Source organism: Triticum aestivum, chromosome 5D (genome assembly GCF_018294505.1).
Source record: "Triticum aestivum cultivar Chinese Spring chromosome 5D, IWGSC CS RefSeq v2.1, whole genome shotgun sequence".
NCBI classification, from domain to species: Eukaryota; Viridiplantae; Streptophyta; class Magnoliopsida; order Poales; family Poaceae; genus Triticum; species Triticum aestivum.
In genome coordinates, this window is record NC_057808.1 from 558,926,352 (window position 1) to 558,946,433 (window position 20,082).

Genomic DNA, 20,082 nt, shown 5'->3' on the forward strand with positions numbered 1-20,082 from the left:
CGCAGACCCTTTCACGAACACAACATATGCCTGATATTGAATTTCTAAGATAAACACCTTCAGATTTGGGAAAGAAATGCCTTGGACTGTAGCAACAAAATCACTTGTTGACACTAGTGTCAGGCGAAAAGTAAGGATGGGAGCTGCCCAAGAGTAAGCAGCCCATCTTCCGTCAGTTCAACTAAGCAGAGGCACAGGTCGGCAAGATTGGTGAGTGTAATCCACTTTGGAACGTCCATGAACGAAATCAACGAATACCACCTGGCCGCCCAAAAACTTTGAAGAGAAGATGGGAGAGGGGACCAAGAATCTAACAAGTCAAGGGAATCATCATCAGGTGACTCTAGGACTATCGAAAGATCGGAGTCTCCCGGTGCCAAGCTTGCACAGTGAGTGGAGGAGCGCCTCTTTTTTACATTCCTCTCAACACTCTTCATCCGCATCATCACAATCACCCACCTCGAGCACCTCCAAACTTGTCAGGTTACCGAGATCCTCCAACGCGTCTCTTTTACTCAGGGCAATAACGAAGGCTGACAGCCGCTGTAACTTCGTCATATTCCCAATCGAGGTAATATCACCAGGAGTCACACAACTTGCGCCACATGTTCAGTTTGGTGCAAAAACTTTGAAAATACAATTTTCTAGTCATCTAACTTGACTCAAGCGTGCAGGTACGATCATAATATACGTATGTGGATGTATCTATGTGTATGACCCCACTGTTAGTGAGCGATTGCGCTGGCCTGACGTAATTTTGCACAAAACACCCTGATTTTTTTATTTACAAAAATGTCAGCCACTGCTATGTATTTTTGCACGACCCCACCCACCCACATTTTTTATTCAAGAAAACTTTACATATACGCGGATATTAACACCAAAAAAGGTTCCGCTAGAACTCAAAACCACAACTAACTAGTTTAGCACAACACGTGCTACCACTATATCCCTTCAGGTCTAATTTGGATAACAAACCTTTATGGACTAAACGGGACGCATGTGAAGCTTAAATGGGCTGCTGATATTTCGGCACATTTCACACGCGCTATTTTTTTAAACATATTTGTCAAACCTAAGTAATAAAGTTATGTTCAAATATTCGTGCGTTAAAAATATTATACATACAAATGATGATTAGTAAGAATCTGAACGTGTGTGTTATAAGTAAAATATTTTATAAACCTGAGTATCGTATAAACATGTGTGTTATATAAATGTGCATATTACATATTTGGTTTTCAAAATTAAACTTCATAAATATTATTTTAATTATACAAACACTTAAATAAATATATGCACATTTGTATAATGTTTGTAAAATTAAAACTATTCATAATTTAAAAGTTAAACTGTTAATATGAATATTTAATCATGGCTAACGATTAAATTATGTATTTATTTGAATATAAGTCATGAGTAAAATACTATACAACAGTAATATTTATAAACATTTAGTAAATGTTTGTATTCATATTTTTTATAATTTAAATATGAGTCGCAAGTGTATATATTTAAATGTTTTTATTTACTAATTTTATTTGTATGTATAATATTTTTAACACACAAATAGTTGAATAACTTTATTACTTTTTTAGGCAACATAACTTTATTACCGCATTACACGCAGCCCAATTAAACCCCACACAATTTTCATGTACATATAATTTCGTTATAACTAGAACAGAAGTGCCTGGTGGCTAGACCGACTAGTATTTAAACAGTTTGTTACGGGTTCAATTCCTCCTGCCGCACCTTTTTGTTGTTAATTGTGCACTACGGTGCTAGGTTTTTTCTGTAAACAAAAGAAATGTGAGGGGGTGTTGTGTAAAAATTGGTGGCTAGTGGTTGACTTTTTCCGCAAATACAAAAATAGGTGGGCGTTCTGTGTAAAAATACATCGCGTCCAATGCCATCACTCGCTGACTAGTGAGGCCATACACATGAATATGCCCGCATAGGCATAGTATGACCGTATCTGCACGCTTAAGTCAAGTTAGGTGACCACAAAACCATGCTTTTAAAGTTCTAGCACCAAACTAAACATGTGACGCAAGTTCTATGACTCCCGATGGTATTACCTCTTCCCAATACCATCTGGCAGTGCCCCTCTCCCTCCAATTAGGTGTCTTGGTGTAGTCAGCCAAGCAATTACACCAGGCAACTCTTTCAAACGGCTATACTAAAGATCTAGGGTCTCTAAATTACCTACCATCACGATCCCTGCCGGTAGCTGTGCTTTACGTGTGCCCCTAAAGCTGAAGTATTTTAGCTGGTATAATTTGTCCATGCCTTTCATATCATATTGCTCTAAATCCTTATATGGAGTACAAAACTTAGAGGGCAAGAAGCCTATTACTTAAAATACAAGATGAACTCTAGAATCCTAGTCTATCTCTAAGTCGCACACATATATGTATTCTAACAAGACATACTCCATCTATTCCGGTTTATAGGGCTCAATTCAAGAATCTCATCAACCAAGGTGGATTGTGAATGGTGGAATATTTTTTGTAGTCTACAAAAATACTCAATTAATTGGTGAGTTTTCTCTCTATCCTTGAATGCAGCGATTTTAATGCACCTTGAAATATAAACGTATTGATGGAGAGCAATACAATTGAGACTTATAAATTGAAAAAACTAAAATTTTAAAATAAGCCTTATAAATCGAAAAGAAGGAAAAACTAAAATTTTAAGATAAGACATATAAACCAGAAGGGAGCCTGTCCGTAGCATTTTCCATAGGAATTGAGAACATGGGAATACAAGAAAAAAAAGGATTTACTTAGCGGCTTAGGTGCATGCATTACTGGTAATAGAAATAATGAATATTTTTAGTAGATTGAACTCTATGAATAATTTTTTCGGAATTGAATGGAAAGTGAAGCAATAGAAATTCCTTTGACCGAAGACTCATAAAAATGATAGCAACGATACTAATAATCTTACAAAATCGTGATAATATTTTGTTTAATTAACCAAAGAGGGCTTTAAACTAGCAAACCAATGGACAACACAGGCAAACTATGCAATACTAGTTTTTCAGAAGTATATTCACAAATTTCTTGCATAATGATAATTGGAGCCAGTTTCACAATATATTATAAAATATATATTTGAAGTAGTTAGCCCGTGCACTGCAAGAATTCTTGACTAGTGATAATTTTCATTGGGAGGAACATCAAAATACGTATGAAGTGCCTATAGCTCAGTCTAGTCGGCACGAGAGCTGTTTAAGTCGGACGGTTCTTACCATTACTTGATACGAATTGTTTCCCAGAACAAAACAAAGAAAATGTATAGGTCGTGGCTATGTAGCCACGTCCACGTACGACCAAAACTATACAGTATAAAATCCTGTAACGGAGACGTGAATTGTCCCTGACCCCGGCCGTGACGTTACCAAAGATATTAGTGATCGGCGCTTGACTAGTAGTACGCATGAAGCTTCTTAGTTCCTGCAGGTCTAGCTAGTTGCAAAGCTGGCGGGCAGGTTTTCGTCCGCTCCCATCTCGGGCATCTCCTGGACGTGTGGAGCAGTGTCACTCGGGCCAAACCTTCGATAGCTCCGCGCCGTGTTGCTATGCTTGCCGCGTCCGTGTGGCAGCCGGCGAGGACGCGAGGTGATGACTGCCGTGTCTCGCTAGTTGCAAAGCTGGTGTGGAGGCTTTCGTCCGCTCTAGGGAGAATATCAGATAATACCATCACTCAAGTGCTTCCAAGATACTCCCTCTGTCCGGAAATATTTGTCTCGGAAATGGATGTATTCACACGTATTTTAGTTCTACATACATTAATTTTTATCCATTTCTTTGACAAAATTTTTCGGACGGAGAGAGTATCAATTTTAAAAACATCGATTTTAAGTGTGTCAAATTTTTTGATTTTTTATGTGAATGTTCATCACATACTTGTACACAACCCCTAAAAAATTCAGATCGAAATCCGAAATAGACAAAGAGAAACAAAAAAAACAAATCCAGATGTGAGCAGTATAGGTTTTACACTATTCATGTTTTTGTCTTTATTGACATTATTCGTGTTGGATTTCTCTATTCTTTTCTCTTCGTCTATTTTGGTTTTTTAGCTGAATATTTTAGGGGTTGTAGACACATGTATTGTGAACATTCACAAAAAAATTCGATATGTTTTGACACACCTAAAACTGATTTATTTTTTTTAAACTGGTATCATGGGAGTATTGAGTGATTGTATCACCTGATACTCTCCCCCGCTCGTATCGGGTAAATTCCTGAGCGTGCGGTGCATGTTCGAGTCGCGTCGCTCTCGTTCGGCCCAAGATTTGGAATTTTTTCGACCAGTCAGCAAGACGTTTGCCTCGCACTGTGTTGCTATGCTTACCCGCCGTGTGGCCGCCGGCAAGGTGATTGATCGATGCGCTTGTGGCTCCGGAAAGGATGAGGTTCTGCAGAAAGTTCCTATAAATTCACCACTACCCTTGCTGTTCACACCACATACAGGCAAACAGCCCAGCCACCGAGCTCAATGGCCGCTCCATCTATGTCTGCCCACATTCCCATCTTTGTGATAGTCCTACTCTCGGCCGTCTCCTGTTCTTATCCCAGCCTGACCAACCGCAACGGTAGTGAAACTGATCTCGCCGCGCTTCTGGCTTTGAAAGCGCAGCTCGCCGACCCTCTCCGCATCCTTGCCGACAACTGGACAACCGGCACATCTTTCTGCCACTGGGTCGGTGTCTCATGCAGCCTGCGCCGACAACGTGTCACTGCTCTATCATTGGTGGATACGCGTCTCGTTGGCTCTCTGGCACCTCACATCGGTAACCTCTCTTTCCTTTCCATCCTTAACCTCACCCGCAACAATCTGATGGGCTCCATTCCAGTGGAACTTGGTAGGTTACATCGTCTTAGGTATCTCGATCTCATGAGAAATAGGTTTTCTGACGCCATACCTACTACCCTTGGGAACCTCACAAGGCTTGTGCGCCTTCGTCTAGGTTACAATGAACTCTCGGGCCAGATCCGTCCTGGGATGTTAATCCGTATGCACAACCTTAAAGAAATTGTCCTGCACCAAAATGAATTAGGTGGCCAAATACCGTTGTATTTGTTCAACAATACACCTTCTTTGGCAGTCATCCATCTTGGAAATAACAGCCTGTCGGGTCCAATACCAACTGCTCTTGCATCCCTATCCATGCTTGAGGTCTTCAGTGTACAGCATAATCAACTCTCCGGTCTACTCCCACAAGCCATGTTCAACATGTCTAAGCTTCGAGTAATGGCATTCGAAGACTGCGGTAACCTAACTGGAATGATTCCGACCAATCAAAGTTTTAGCCTCCCAATGTTGCAATTTTTTACACTAGCTGGGAACAAATTTGCAGGGCGGTTTCCAATAGGGTTTGCATCATGTCAATACCTGCAAGCACTTGATTTGAGTCGTAACTCTTTTGTGGATGTTGTGCCAACATGGTTAGCCAAATTGTCACAACTAAAAAAGCTTTTATTGGGTTCTAATAACCTTACCGGATTCATCCCAGTTGCTCTTAGCAATCTCACTAGTCTTAGTATGCTAGCACTCGACAACGGTAATCTCAAAGGGGAGATTCCACATGAATTAGGTCTTATACATGAACTCTGGTATCTTAATCTTGGCCAGAATCAATTGACAGGTAAAATTCCTGATTCCCTTGGCAACTTATCAAAATTATCAACCCTAGGTTTGTATCGTAATCAATTGTCTGGCCAAGTACCAACAACATTTGAAAAAATCGTACATTTAAACAAGCTTGTGTTGAACCACAATAATTTAACGGGAAATCTAGACTTCTTGTCAGCTCTTTCCAAGTGTAGACAACTCCAAATCCTTGATATGTCGTCTAATTCTTTCACAGGTATCCTCCCTGGCTATGTGGGAAACATTAGTACACAATTAAGCATGTTCATTGCACATAGTAACAAGTTAACAGGTGGACTTCCGTTAGCGATTTCAAACCTAAGCAACATTTATCTGATAGATATTAGCAACAACCTATTCGTCGAGCCATCCCAGAATCCATCATTATGTTGGAAAATCTTGTACATCTTGATCTCTCCCACAATGATATGGCAGGCACTATCCCAACACAAATGGGTATGCTCATGAGTTTAGAACGTTTGTTTCTCCAGGCAAATAATTTTTTAGGTTCCATACCAAGCTTCTTTGGTAATCTTAGTTTGTTGGAAATTATTGACTTGTCCAATAACCAATTAAGTTCAACCATACCCGCGAGCCTTTTACACCTAGATAAACTTATCAAAATAGATCTTTCTCATAATTTATTTGTTGGTGCACTACGAGTTGATTTTTCTAGTTTAAGACAATCAAACTACATGGACATTTCTTCCAACTTCTTGATAGGAAGCATCCCTGACTCATTCGGACAAAACAATATGTTGATGAATCTTAATTTATCACATAATTGTTTCAATGGCTCAATTCCAGGCACACTCGAAAAGCTAAAAAGTTTAGCATCATTAGACCTCTCATTCAATAAGCTCTCTGGTACCATTCCCATATTCCTTGCCAACCTTACATATTTGACTAGCTTGAACCTCTCATTCAATAGTCTAGTAGGCCAAATACCGGAGGGGGGTGTTTTCTCAAACCTCACCCCACAGTCCTTGATTGGTAATGTTCGTCTACAGTGTTTACTTCCAGCACTCACATTAGCTTTTGGCGGCATTGTCATACCTTTATACCTATGTATTAGAAAGAAACTTAAGAAGGGAGATGTCAAAGCTTCTGTTGATCCAACTGGTGTCATAGATCATCAGATAGTCTCCTATCAAGAAATCATTCGCGCCACCAATAATTTTAGTGAGGATAACATGTTGGGATCTGGAAGCTTTGGAAACGTCTTCAAGGGACAACTGAGCAATGGCTTGGTGGTCGCGGTAAAAGTTATTGATATGCAGCTCGAGGAGGCCATCCGAAGCTTTGATGCGGAGTGTCAAGTGCTTCGAATGGCGCTACACCGCAACCTGATAAAGACACTCAACACATGTTCCAACCTTGACTTCAGAGCATTAGTGCTTCAGTACATGCCAAAAGGCAGCTTAGAGATGATCCTACACCGGTCTCAAAGTTCAGGTCACCTAGGGTTCCTTGAGTGACTAGGCATCATGATCGATGTGTCTATGGCAATGGAGTATCTGCACCATGAGCACTACGAGCTGATATTGCACTGTGACTTGAAGCCCAACAATGTGTTGTTTGACGATGAGATGACGGCGCATGTGGCTGACTTTGGCATTGCAAGGTTGATTCTAGATGACAATTCCACCATATGTGCGAGCATGCCTGGAACAGTTGGGTACATGGCACCAGGTACCTACTTAGTTTGCTCTTGTTATGTTTTCAACCATATACTTATTAAACCATTCATTTGTTCTGTCTACACCTAAAACAATATGGTTGAGCAACAACATTTTTATTTTATTGAGTAAAAAGCCTCAAGGAAAAGTGACGTGTTCAGCTATGGAATCATGCTCCTTGAAGTCTTCACCGGAAAAAGACCCACCGATGTCATGTTCGGCGCACAACTAACTCTTAGGCAGTGGGCTCATCGGGCATTTCCTGCGGATCTTGTCCAAGTCGTTGACGGCCAGCTTCTACACGACTCCTCAATTTCAGGTTGCAGATTGGACAATGGTTTTCTAGCATCGGTCTTTGAGGTTGGTTTGCGATGTTCCAGCGACTCTCCAGACCAGAGGATGACAATGCGTGACGTGGTCGTAACACTGAAGAAGATCAAAGCCGAGTACACTAAACTGGTAGCAACTATGTCAAGTACTGCAGCATAGTGAACCGATCTCATGTGGTAGCTACTATGTGCTTGCTTAATTATGTATCGTCTATATATATTCTACATCTGCACTTAGAATAACCACACATAACTTCAGGTATCGGCAGGACTGAAATAAGTTGTATTGGAATGTATTATACATCATGCATGTATAGCTGTTTAGACACAGTTTTGTTCTCTGGCTGTGAGGAAACATTCTCGTTCCCTTTCGGTCATGAGCAAAACTGAACAAGACCAAAGAGAGGACATAGGAGTAAATCTTCTTCCTCCCGTTTGTTCCCAAAACTCTGAATACGAGTTCACATTTGGCATGCATAACTATATTTGGTCCTGATTCTCCTCTGTGTGAGAGCAGCATTGCGGCTCCCTTGCTATTGCTCTGACAGTTGCAGACTTTCTGAAATCTGAACATGACGAAAGAGATGAACAAGGGGTCTCTGTTTCTAGCCGCAGATGCTTGTAAGTAGTCAGCAAAACTGTGTTTGTACTGATACAGGAAGGCAATATTGATTCAGTTTACCGGGCCTCCGTAGATATTTGCATGGTTCAACAACGTGATTGTTCAGTGGGTACATCCGTACATGAGATTCAGTGATATCAATCCAGATTAGTGTGAACTCACTGAACTACTTATACATGTGTGTGTGCCGGAGTACATCTAGTTAATTCTCTTGCGGTGGGAGATGAGGTCACGTGCCACAACTTGGAGACGTCTTAAGGCGACTTGGATTGGAGTACTACTGAACCTGCTGATGTGATGATGGTTTAGGCTGTGCTGTTCTCGCAGTCGCAGGCCCGCTCCGTGGAAGTCATGGGGCTGCCAGTGGTGGATGGGAGGCAGATCGAAGGGTTGGAGGATGCGGATGACATCTTCATCAACTCGTTCCATGAACTCGGGGCCCCTTGCCCGTGCCCCCCACATGTTTGCTGATTTGCCCACCTGAAAGATGGATCAAAGATGAAATACGTGAATTTTCAAGTGTGGAAAGCAAGCCCTGGGCAAGTTGATGGACTTTGAGTTCAAGTTCCACTAAATTTCTGTGCTGCCTAACAAGTACCATATACCAGTTGGCCTAATTATTTTACTTCCTTGTTCGCGTGTATGAAATAGTTGAGAGACCTGCTATGCCATAATGCAATGCATCCTGAGTGCATCATTGATATTGCAGCTGTGAAATGTGAAGTTGGCCCGTACATTTGGTATACTTTTGTAAGAACATATTCCATCCTTTTTCCATTTTGGAAATACTTCTACTGGTTCGTTTCTAATTGTCCTCTCAGTTTCTGTTGATCAGACTTTCACTATTTCCAGTATGGGGTTAAGAAATATCCAACAAGAAGGTAAGGGAAATAAGTCCTGTTGCAAGTTCCTCAAAATCAACATTTTGTTTCTACACGTTACTTATGGTGCCCGACAACTAGATTCCCCTTCTTTGCACTGGCGGAGCTTTGTGAGGGCAAAACCAACCTTTTGTATCTACACGTTATTTTCAGCCCAACTTATTTGTTGTAGCTCCGCCACTGCTTCTTTGTGGTCGTTTGAGGGGACGGATTAGGTGTATGCGGCTGTAGATGCTCTTATACAATTGGGCTATATTGCTATTTGATCATGTTTATCATCTATCTGAACGTGAGAGTAGCAATGGCAGCGCGGGTTGGGGCGAATAAGGGGAAGTCCTTAGGGCGGCGGCGTGGACGACGTGCCACAACGCTGCACCCAAAGGGGTGATGCAGCTGCAGCGCGGGGGGTCGGTGCAGCCGCGGGGACGACCTTGGGGCGACGGTGTTGACCGTGTATCGCGGCGCTATGGCCTGAAGAGGCGACGCAACGGCAACGCGCGAATCGGTGTATACGCGGGGACGACCCGGGGTGACGGGGTGGACCGCGGGCCGCGCGGGCTATGGTCCAAAGGAGTGACGCAGCGGCAGCGCGCGGGTCGGTGCAACCGCGGGAAGAATCACGGGGCACCAGTACTGCGGCCCGATGGGGTGACGCAGCGGTAGCCCGTTGCTCAATCGGTGGAGGGGTGCGTTGTACTGGGGGGCAATCTTCATGGGACCTACGAAGGCGCGCGCAACCGGCGGGCTAGATTTGGTCGCATGACGCAGATGGGCGGATCGCGAGCTGGTTGCTGTTCAATTCGATTGCGCGCAAGGTAGACACCGTTCGGTGATGGCGGGGTGAAGCCGACAACAATGGCCAGCATGGAATGACGTGTGGACGAGCGTGCCACCATCGGCTCCCGGACGGCCATCGCAGCGTTGGCGCCTAGGCAGCGAAGGCCGAGCGACCAATGCAGTAGTGGCGCCCGAGCGGCGAACGTAGCACTGTGCGGAGGCGGCCGCACAGATGCGGTGGTGGCGGAAGGTGATGAGGGACTCATGTTCGGAGCAGGGTGGCAATTGTTGGGGAACGTAGCAGAAATTCAAAATTTTCTACGCATCACCAAGATCAATCTATGGAGTTTACTAGCAATGAGAGGGAAGGAGTGCATCTACATACCCTTGTAGATCGCGAGTGGAAGCGTTCAAGAGAACGGGGTTGATGGAGTCGTACTCGTCGTGATCCAAATCACCGATGATCCTAGCGCCGAACGGACGGCACCTCCGCGTTCAACACACGTACGGAGCAGCGACGTCTCCTCCTTCTTGATCCAGCAAGGGGGGAGGAGAGGTTGATGGAGATCCAGCAGCACGACGGCGTGGTGGTGGAAGTAGCGGGGATCCCGGTAGGGCTTCGCCAAGCACTAACGGGAGGGAGAGGTGTCACGGAAGGGAGAGGGAGGCGCCAGGGGCTAGGATTGCTGCTGCCCTCCCTCCCCCCACTATATATAGGGCCAAGGGAGAGGGGGGCGCAGCCTTGGCCCTTCCTCCAAGGAAGGGTGCGGCCAGGGAGGAGTCCTTCCTCCCCAAGGCACCTCGGAGGTGCCTTCCCCCTTTAGGACTCTCCGTTTATCTTATCTCTTGGCGCATGGGCCTCTTGGGGCTGGTTCCCTTGGCCCATATAGGCCAAGGCGCACCCCCCACAGCCCATGTGGCCCCCCGGGGCTGGTGGACCCCTTGGTGGACCCCCGGACCCCTTTCGGCACTCCCGGTACAATACCGATAAAGTGCGAAACTTTTCCGGCGACCAAAATAAGACTTCCCATATATAAATCTTTACCTCCGGACCATTCCGGAACTCCTCGTGACGTCCGGGATCTCATCCGGGACTCCGAACAACTTTCGGGTTACCGCATACTAATATCTCTACAACCCTAGCGTCACCGAACCTTAAGTGTGTAGACCCTACGGGTTCGGGAGACACGCAGACATGACCGAGACGACTCTCCGGTCAATAACCAACAGCGGGATCTGGATACCCATGTTGGCTCCCACATGCTCCTCGATGATCTCATCGGATGAACCACGATGTTGAGGATTCAATCAATCCCGTATACAATTCCCTTTGTCTATCGGTATGTTACTTGCCCGAGATTCGATCGTCGGTATCCCGATACCTTGTTCAATCTCGTTACCGGCAAGTCTCTTTACTCGTTCCGTAACTCACATCATCCCGTGATCAACTCCTTGGTCACATTGTGCACATTATGATGATGTCCTACCGAGTGGGCCCAGAGATACCTCTCCGTTTACACGGAGTGACAAATCCCAGTCTCGATTCGTGCCAACCCAACAGACACTTTCGGAGATACCTGTAGTGCACCTTTATAGCCACCCAGTTACGTTGTGACGTTTGGTACACCCAAAGCATTCCTACGGTATCCGGGAGTTGCACAATCTCATGGTCTAAGGAAATGATACTTGACATTAGAAAAGCTCTGAGCAAACGAACTACACGATCTTGTGCTAGGCTTAGGATTGGGTCTTGTCCATCACATCATTCTCCTAATGATGTGATCCCGTTATCAACGACATCCAATGTCCATGGTCAGGAAACCGTAACCATCTATTGATCAACGAGCTAGTCAACTAGAGGCTTACTAGGGACATGGTGTTGTCTATGTATCCACACATGTATCTGAGTTTCCTATCAATACAATTCTAGCATGGATAATAAACGATTATCATGAACAAGGAAATATAATAATAACCTATTTATTATTGCCTCTAGGGCATATTTCCAACAGTCTCCCACTTGCACTAGAGTCAATAATCTAGTCCACATCACCATGTGATTAACACTCACAGGTCACATCACCATGTGACCAACATCCAAAGAGTTTACTAGAGTCAACAATCTAGTTCACATCTCTATGTGATTAACACTCAATGAGTTCTGGTTTGGTCATGTTATGCTTGTGAGAGAGGTTATTTAGTCAACGGGTCTGAACCTTTCAGATCCGTGTGTGCTTTACGAATATCTATGTCATCTTGTGGATGCTACCACGCGCTATTTGAAGCCATTTCAAATAATTGCTCTACTATACGAATCCGGTTTACTACTCAGAGCCATCCGGATTAGTGTCAAAGTTCGCATCGACGTAACCCTTTACGACAAACTCCTTTTCACCTCCATAATCGAGAAAATTCCTTAGTCCACTAGATACTAAGGATAAGTTCGACCGCTGTCATGTGATCCATTCCCGGATCACTATTGTACCCCTTGACCAACTCATGGCAAGGCACACTTCATGTGCGGTACACAGCATAGCATACTGTAGAGCCTACGTCTAAAGCATAGGGGACGACCTTCGTCCTTTCTGTCTCTTCTGCTGTGGTCAGGTCTTGAGTCTTACTCAATACTCACACCTTGTAACACAGCCAAGAACTCCTTCTTTGCTGATCTATTTTGAACTCTTTCAAAATCATGTCAAGGTGTGCGTTCTTTGAAAGTATCATCGGGCGTCTTGATCTATCTCTATAGATCTTGATGCCCAATATGTAAGCAGCTTTTATCCAGGTCTTCCTTTGAAAAACTCCTTTCAAACAACCCTTTATGCTTTCCAGAAATATTACATCATTTCGGATCAACAATATGTCATTCACATATACTTATCAAAAATGTTGTAGCGCTCCCACTCACTTTATTGTAAATACAAGTTTCTAACAAACTTTGTATAAACCCAAAAACTTTGATCACTCTATCAAAGCGTATATTCTGACTCCGAGATGCTTGCTCTAATCCATGAAAGGATCGCTGGAGCTAGCATACCTTTTAGCATCCTTAGGATCGACAAAACCTTTCTGATTGTATCACATACAACCTTTCCTTACGAAAACTGGTAAGGAAACTTGTTTTGACATCCATCTGCCAGATTTCATAAATGCAGCTAATGCTAACATGATTCCGACGGACTTAAGCATCGCTACGGATGAGAAAATCTCATCGTAGTCAACTCCTTGAACTTGTGAAAATACACTTTGCCACAAGTCGAGCTTCGTAGACGGTAACATTACCGTCCATGTCCGTCTTCTTCTTAAAGATCCATTTGTCGGAATATGGGCCCACCATCGCTTCTCCATAGCTCGTAGGTTCATTGTTGTCTAGCAACATGACTTCCAAGACAGGATTATGTACCACTCCGAAGTAGTACGCATCCTTATCGACCTACGAGGTTTGGTAGTGACTTGATCCGAAGTTTCATGATCACTGTCATAAGCTTCCACTTCAATTGGTGTAGGTGCCATAGGAACAACTTCCTGTGCCCTGCTACACACTAGTTGAAGTGACGGTTCAATAACCTTATCAAGTCTCCACCATCCTCCCACTCAATTCTTTCGAGAGAAACTTTTTCTCGAGAAAGGACTCGTTTCTAGAAGCAATTACTTTTGCTTCCAGATCTGAAATAGGAGGTATACCCAACTGTTTTGGGTTTTCTATGAAGATGCATTTATCCGCTTTAGGTTCGAGCTTATCAGCCTGAAACTTTTTCACATAAGCATCGCAACCCCAAACTTTTAAGAAACGACAACTTAGGTTTCTCTAAACGGTGTCGTCTCAACGGAATTGCGTGGTGCCCCTTTTAAAGTGAATGCAGTTGTCTCTAATGCCTAACCCATAAACGATAGTGGTAATTCGATAAGAGACATCATGGTATGCACCATATCCAATAGGGTGCAGTTATGATGTTCGGACACACCATCACACTATGGTGTTCCAGGCGGTATTAATTGTGAAACACTTTCCACAATGTCTTAATTGTGTGCCAAACTCGTAACTCAGATACTCATCTCTATGATCATATCACAGACATTTTATCCTCTTGTCACGATGATCTTCAACTTCACTCTGAAATTACTTGAACCTTTCAATAATTCAGACTTGTGTTTCATCAAGTAAATACACTCAGCATCTACTCAAATCATCTGTGAAGTAAGAACATAACGATATCCACTGCATGCCTCAGCACTCATTGGACTGCACACATCAAAATGTATTACATCCAACAAGTTGCTCTCTTGTTCCATCTTACTGAAAACGAGGCCTTTCAGTCATCTTGCCCATGTGGTATGATTTGCATGTCTCAAGTGATTCAAAATCAAGTGAGTCCAAACGATCCATCTGCATGGAGTTTCTTCATGCATATATACCAATAGACATGGTTCGCATGTCTCATTCTTTTCAAAAACGAGTGAGTCCAAGGATCCATCTACATGGAGCTTCTTCATGCGTTCTATACCAATATGACTCAAATGGCAGTGCCACAAGTATGTGGTATTATCATTACTATTTTATATCTTTTGGCACGAACATGTGTATCACTGCGATCGAGATTCATTTTAGGTGCAAGACCATTGAAGGTATTATTCAAATAAACAGAGTAACCATTATTCTCCTTAAATGAATAACCGTATTGCGATAAACATAATCCAATCATGTTCAACGCAAACACCAAATCTCGATGGTAGAGGGAGCATGCGATGCTTGATCACATCAACCTTGGAAACACTTCCAACACACATCGTCATCTCACCTTTAGTTAGTCTCCATTTATTCCACAGCTTTTATTTCGAGTTACCAACACTTAGCAACCGAACCGGTATCTAATACCCTGGTGCTGCTAGGAGTACTAGTAAAGTACACATTCATATAATGTATATCCAATATACTTCTGTCGACCTTGCCTGCCTTCTCATCTACCAAGTATCTAGGTTAGTACTGCTTCAGTGACCGTTCCTCTCATTACAGAAGCACTTAGTCTCGGGTTTGGGTTCAACCTTGGGATTCTTCACTAGAGCAGCAAACGACTTGCTGTTTCATGAAGTATCCCTTTTGCCCTTGCCCTTCTTAAACTAGTGGTTTTACCAACCATCAACAATTGATGCTCCTTCTTGATTTCTACTCTCGCGGTGTCAAACATCGCGAATAGCTCAAGGATTATCATAACTATCCCTGATATGTTATAGTTCATCACGAAGCTCTACTAGCTTGGTGGCAGTGACTATGGAGAACCATTACTATCTCATCTGGGAGATTAACTCCCACTCGATTCAAGCGATTGTGGTACTCAGACGATCTGAGCACATGCTCAACGATTGAGCTTTTCTCCCTTAGTTTGCAGGTTTAAGAAATTTGTCAGAGGTCTCGTACCTCTTGACGTGGGCACTAGTCTGAAATCCCAATTTCAGTCTTCGGAACATCTCATATGTTCTGCGACGTTTCAAAAACGTCTTTGGTGCCACAATTCTAAACCGTTAGCATTACGCACTGAACTATCACGTAGTTATCAAAACGTGTATGTCAGATGTTCTGCAACATCTACAGACGACGCTGAGGTTCAGCACACCGAGCGGTGCATTAAGGACATAAGCCCTCTGTGCAGCAATGAGGACAATCCTCAGTTTACGGACCTAGTCCGCATAATTGCTACTACCAACTTTCAACTAAATTTTCTCTAGGAACATATCTTAAACAGTAGAACTAAAGCGTATGACATAATTTGCAAAGACCTTTTGACTATGTTCATGATAATGAAGTTCATCTGATTATTGAACTCCCACTCAGATAGACATCCCTCTAGTCATCTAAGTGATACATGATCCGAGTCAAACTAGGCCGTGTCCGATCATCACGTGAGACGGACTAGTCATCATCGGTGAACATCTCCATGTTGATCGTATCTACTATATGACTCATGTTTGACCTTTCGGTCTCTTGTGTTCCGAGGCCATGTCTGTACATGTTAGGCTCGTCAAGTCAACCTAAGTGTTTCGCATGTGTTCCGAGGCCATGTCTGTACATGCTAGGCTTGTCAACACCCGTTGTATTCGAACGTTAGAATCTATCACACCCGATCATCACGTGGTGCTTCGAAACAACGAACCTTCGCAACGGTGCACAGTTAGGGGGAACACGTCTCTTGAAATTTTAGTGAGGGATCATCTTACTTACTACCGCCGTTCTAAGCAAATAAGATGCATAACATGATAAACATCACATGCAATCAAATAGTGACATGATATGGCCAATATCATTTTGCTCCTTTGATCTCCATCTTCGGGGCACCATGATCATCTTTGTCACCGGCATGACACCATGATCTCCATCATCATGATCTCCATCATTGTGTCTTCATGAAGTTGTCACGCCAACGATTACTTCTACTTCTATGGCTAACGCGCTTAGCAATAAAGCAAAGTAATTTACATGGCGTTATTCAATGACACGCAGGTCATACAAAAAATAAAGACAACTCCTATGGCTCCTGCCGGTTGTCATACTCATCGACATGCAAGTCGTGATTCCTATTACAAGAATATGATCAATCTCATACATCACATATATCATTCATCACATCTTCTGGCCATATCACATCACATAGCACATGCTGCAAAAACAAGTTAGACGTCCTCTAATTGTTGTTGCAAGTTTTTACGTGGCTTGTATAGGTTTCTAGCAAGAACGTTTCTTACCTACGTAAAACCACAACGTGATATGCCAATTTCTATTTACCCTTCATAAGGACCCTTTTCTTCGAATCCGTTCCGACTAAAGTGGGAGAGACAGACACCCGCAAGCCACCTTATGCAACTAGTGCATGTCAGTCGGTGGAACCTGTCTCACGTAAGCGTACATGTAAGGTCGGTCCAGGCCGCTTCATCCCACAATGCCGCCGAAACAAGATAAGACTAGTAGCGGCAAGAAGAATTGGCAACATCTACACCCACAACTACTTTGTGTTCTACTCGTGCATAGAAACTACGCATAAACCTGGCTCTGATACCACTGTTGGGGAACGTAGCAGAAATTCAAAATTTTCTACGCATCACCAAGATCAATCTATGGAGTTTACTAGCAACGAGAGGGAAGGAGTGCATCTACATACCCTTGTAGATCGCGAGCGGAAGCGTTCAAGAGAACGGGGTTGATGGAGTCGTACTCGTCGTGATCCAAATCACCGATGATCCTAGCGCCGAACGGACGGCACCTCCGCGTTCAACACACGTACGGAGCAGCGACGTCTCCTCCTTCTTGATCCAGCAAGGGGGGAGGAGAGGTTGATGGAGATCCAGCAGCACGACGGCGTGGTGGTGGAAGTAGCGGGGATCCCGGTAGGGCTTCGCCAAGCACTAACTGGAGGGAGAGGTGTCACGGGAGGGAGAGGGAGGCGCCAGGGGCTAGGATTGCTACTGCCCTCCCTCCCCCCCACTATATATAGGGCCAAAGGAGAGGGGGGCGCAGCCATGGCCCTTCCTCCAAGGAAGGGTGCGGCCAGGGAGGAGTCCTTCCTCCCCAAGGCACCTCGGAGGTGCCTTCCCCCTTTAGGACTCTCCGTTTATCTTATCTCTTGGCGCATGGGCCTCTTGGGGCTGGTTCCCTTGGCCCATATAGGCCAAGGCGCACCCCCCACAGCCCATGTGGCCCCCCGGGGCTGGTGGACCCCTTGGTGGACCCCCGGACCCCTTTCGGCACTCCCGGTACAATACCGATAAAGTGCGAAACTTTTCCGGCGACCAAAATAAGACTTCCCATATATAAATCTTTACCTCCGGACCATTCCGGAACTCCTCGTGACGTCCGGGATCTCATCCGGGACTCCGAACAACTTTCGGGTTACCGCATACTAATATCTCTACAACCCTAGCGTCACCGAACCTTAAGTGTGTAGACCCTACGGGTTCGGGAGACACGCAGACATGACCGAGACGACTCTCCGGTCAATAACCAACAGCGGGATCTGGATACCCATGTTGGCTCCCACATCCTCCTCGATGATCTCATCGGATGAACCACGATGTTGAGGATTCAATCAATCCCGTATACAATTCCCTTTGTCTATCGGTATGTTACTTGCCCGAGATTCGATCGTCGGTATCCCTATACCTTGTTCAATCTCGTTACCGGCAAGTCTCTTTACTCGTTCCGTAACTCACATCATCCCGTGATCAACTCCTTGGTCACACTGTGCACATTATGATGATGTCCTACCGAGTGGGCCCAGAGATACCTCTCCGTTTACACGGAGTGACAAATCCCAGTCTCGATTCGTGCCAACCCAACAGACACTTTCGGAGATACCTGTAATGCACCTTTATAGCCACCCAGTTACGTTGTGACGTTTGGTACACCCAAAGCATTCCTACGGTATCCGGGAGTTGCACAATCTCATGGTCTAAGGAAATGATACTTGACATTAGAAAAGCTCTGAGCAAACGAACTACACGATCTTGTGCTAGGCTTAGGATTGGGTCTTGTCCATCACATCATTCTCCTAATGATGTGATCCCGTTATCAACGACATCCAATGTCCATGGTCAGGAAACCGTAACCATCTATTGATCAACGAGCTAGTCAACTAGAGGCTTACTAGGGACATGGTGTTGTCTATGTATCCACACATGTATCTGAGTTTCCTATCAATACAATTCTAGCATGGATAATAAACGATTATCATGAACAAGGAAATATAATAATAACCTATTTATTATGTCTCTAGGGCATATTTCCAACAGCAATGACCAGCAACGGGCGGGCAGACGCACAGACAACGTCCCCGACTGGCAGACACGTAGACAACGTCCCTAACAGGCCGCCGGGTCGGAGAAGAGGCCGGATGATTGCGTCAATGTCAGAGTAGAGGTGTGTGAGGGTCGACGGTTGTGGCGGGTGACCCAAACCGATATTAGATCGAGAAACCAAAAAGAACACGCCGATCAAGACGACCGATGGAAGAGAGAAAAATCCGGATCAAATAATTAGAAAAAATATTCTCTACGGTAGCCGTTCAACACGACTGGCGGACGAACCCTAGATACAGAGCATGGCCCCCGGTGGCGATCATTAAAATCGACCGTCACGGGGCGGCGCCGTGCGGAAGCAGCGGCCGCAGCTAGGATTTGGATCAAGATTAGGCTGCTACCATGTAGAAGAATATAGAGAGATATTGATGAAATTTATTATTGTATTGCTTGAGCCTAATGGTCATATATATAGGAGTATATGATCAGTTTGGACTGGAGTACAAGACAAGTTAGAATAAATTACGTTATCCTATATTTCCTAACTAATTAGGATATTGAACGTTATTGATTCCCAAGCATACAAATTTGTGTTGGGGCGGGCTGGACAATTCATCTTGAACAGATCAAGATTTCGCAGCAACGATTTGTCGGGCCGCATACCAAACTTTGACCATTCATACGACTAACAAAATAGTTCCTCCGTTTCTAAATATAGGTCTTTTTAGAGATTTCAATATAAACTACATAAGGACACGAACTACATACGGATATATGCAAACATAATTTAGAGTGAATTCACTCATTTTGCTCCGTATTTAGTTTATATTGAAATATCTAAAATAACTTATATTTAGGAACGGAGGTACTATAAGGTATAGCTTATTTCTCACATGACTGACGGTTAGGCACTCCTAATTGCAATTATTCGTCGCTTGTTTGTTGTCGGAATGAAGGACCACGAAGCAGCTCACTTGAGATCATTGTGGAAAAACAAGACAAACACGAGTGGATTTGTGCTAGTCATACTTCCGCACGAAGGTTCGTGGCTAACAATTTTTTTAGAAGATTTTGTAAAACACTAGCTAAGTTCGCATGCGCTATTCTGCCGGGTTTTTTTTAGCAGATATTCCGCACGAAGATTTGATGCATTTTTCTTTTTCTTTTTGAGACCTTGTACCAGACTTCGCACTTAAGACCTTTTTTAATAATATGACTACATGTACCATTTTGGTGCAATGCAGAGAACAGGGGTAATCATCCTTTTCAAAAAAAAATGCACATGGCTACACGGACGACAATGCATGTACGGTGAACAGGCCTGTAGTGAACGGGCAGCGAGGGCG

General features: G+C 44.0%; 1 pseudogene; it reads left to right on the plus strand.

The window, feature by feature from the left end:
* Positions 1 to 4,489: 4,489 nt before the first annotated feature.
* On the plus strand, positions 4,490 to 8,921 carry LOC123123873 (probable LRR receptor-like serine/threonine-protein kinase At3g47570; annotated as a pseudogene).
* Positions 8,922 to 20,082: the final 11,161 nt, after the last annotated feature.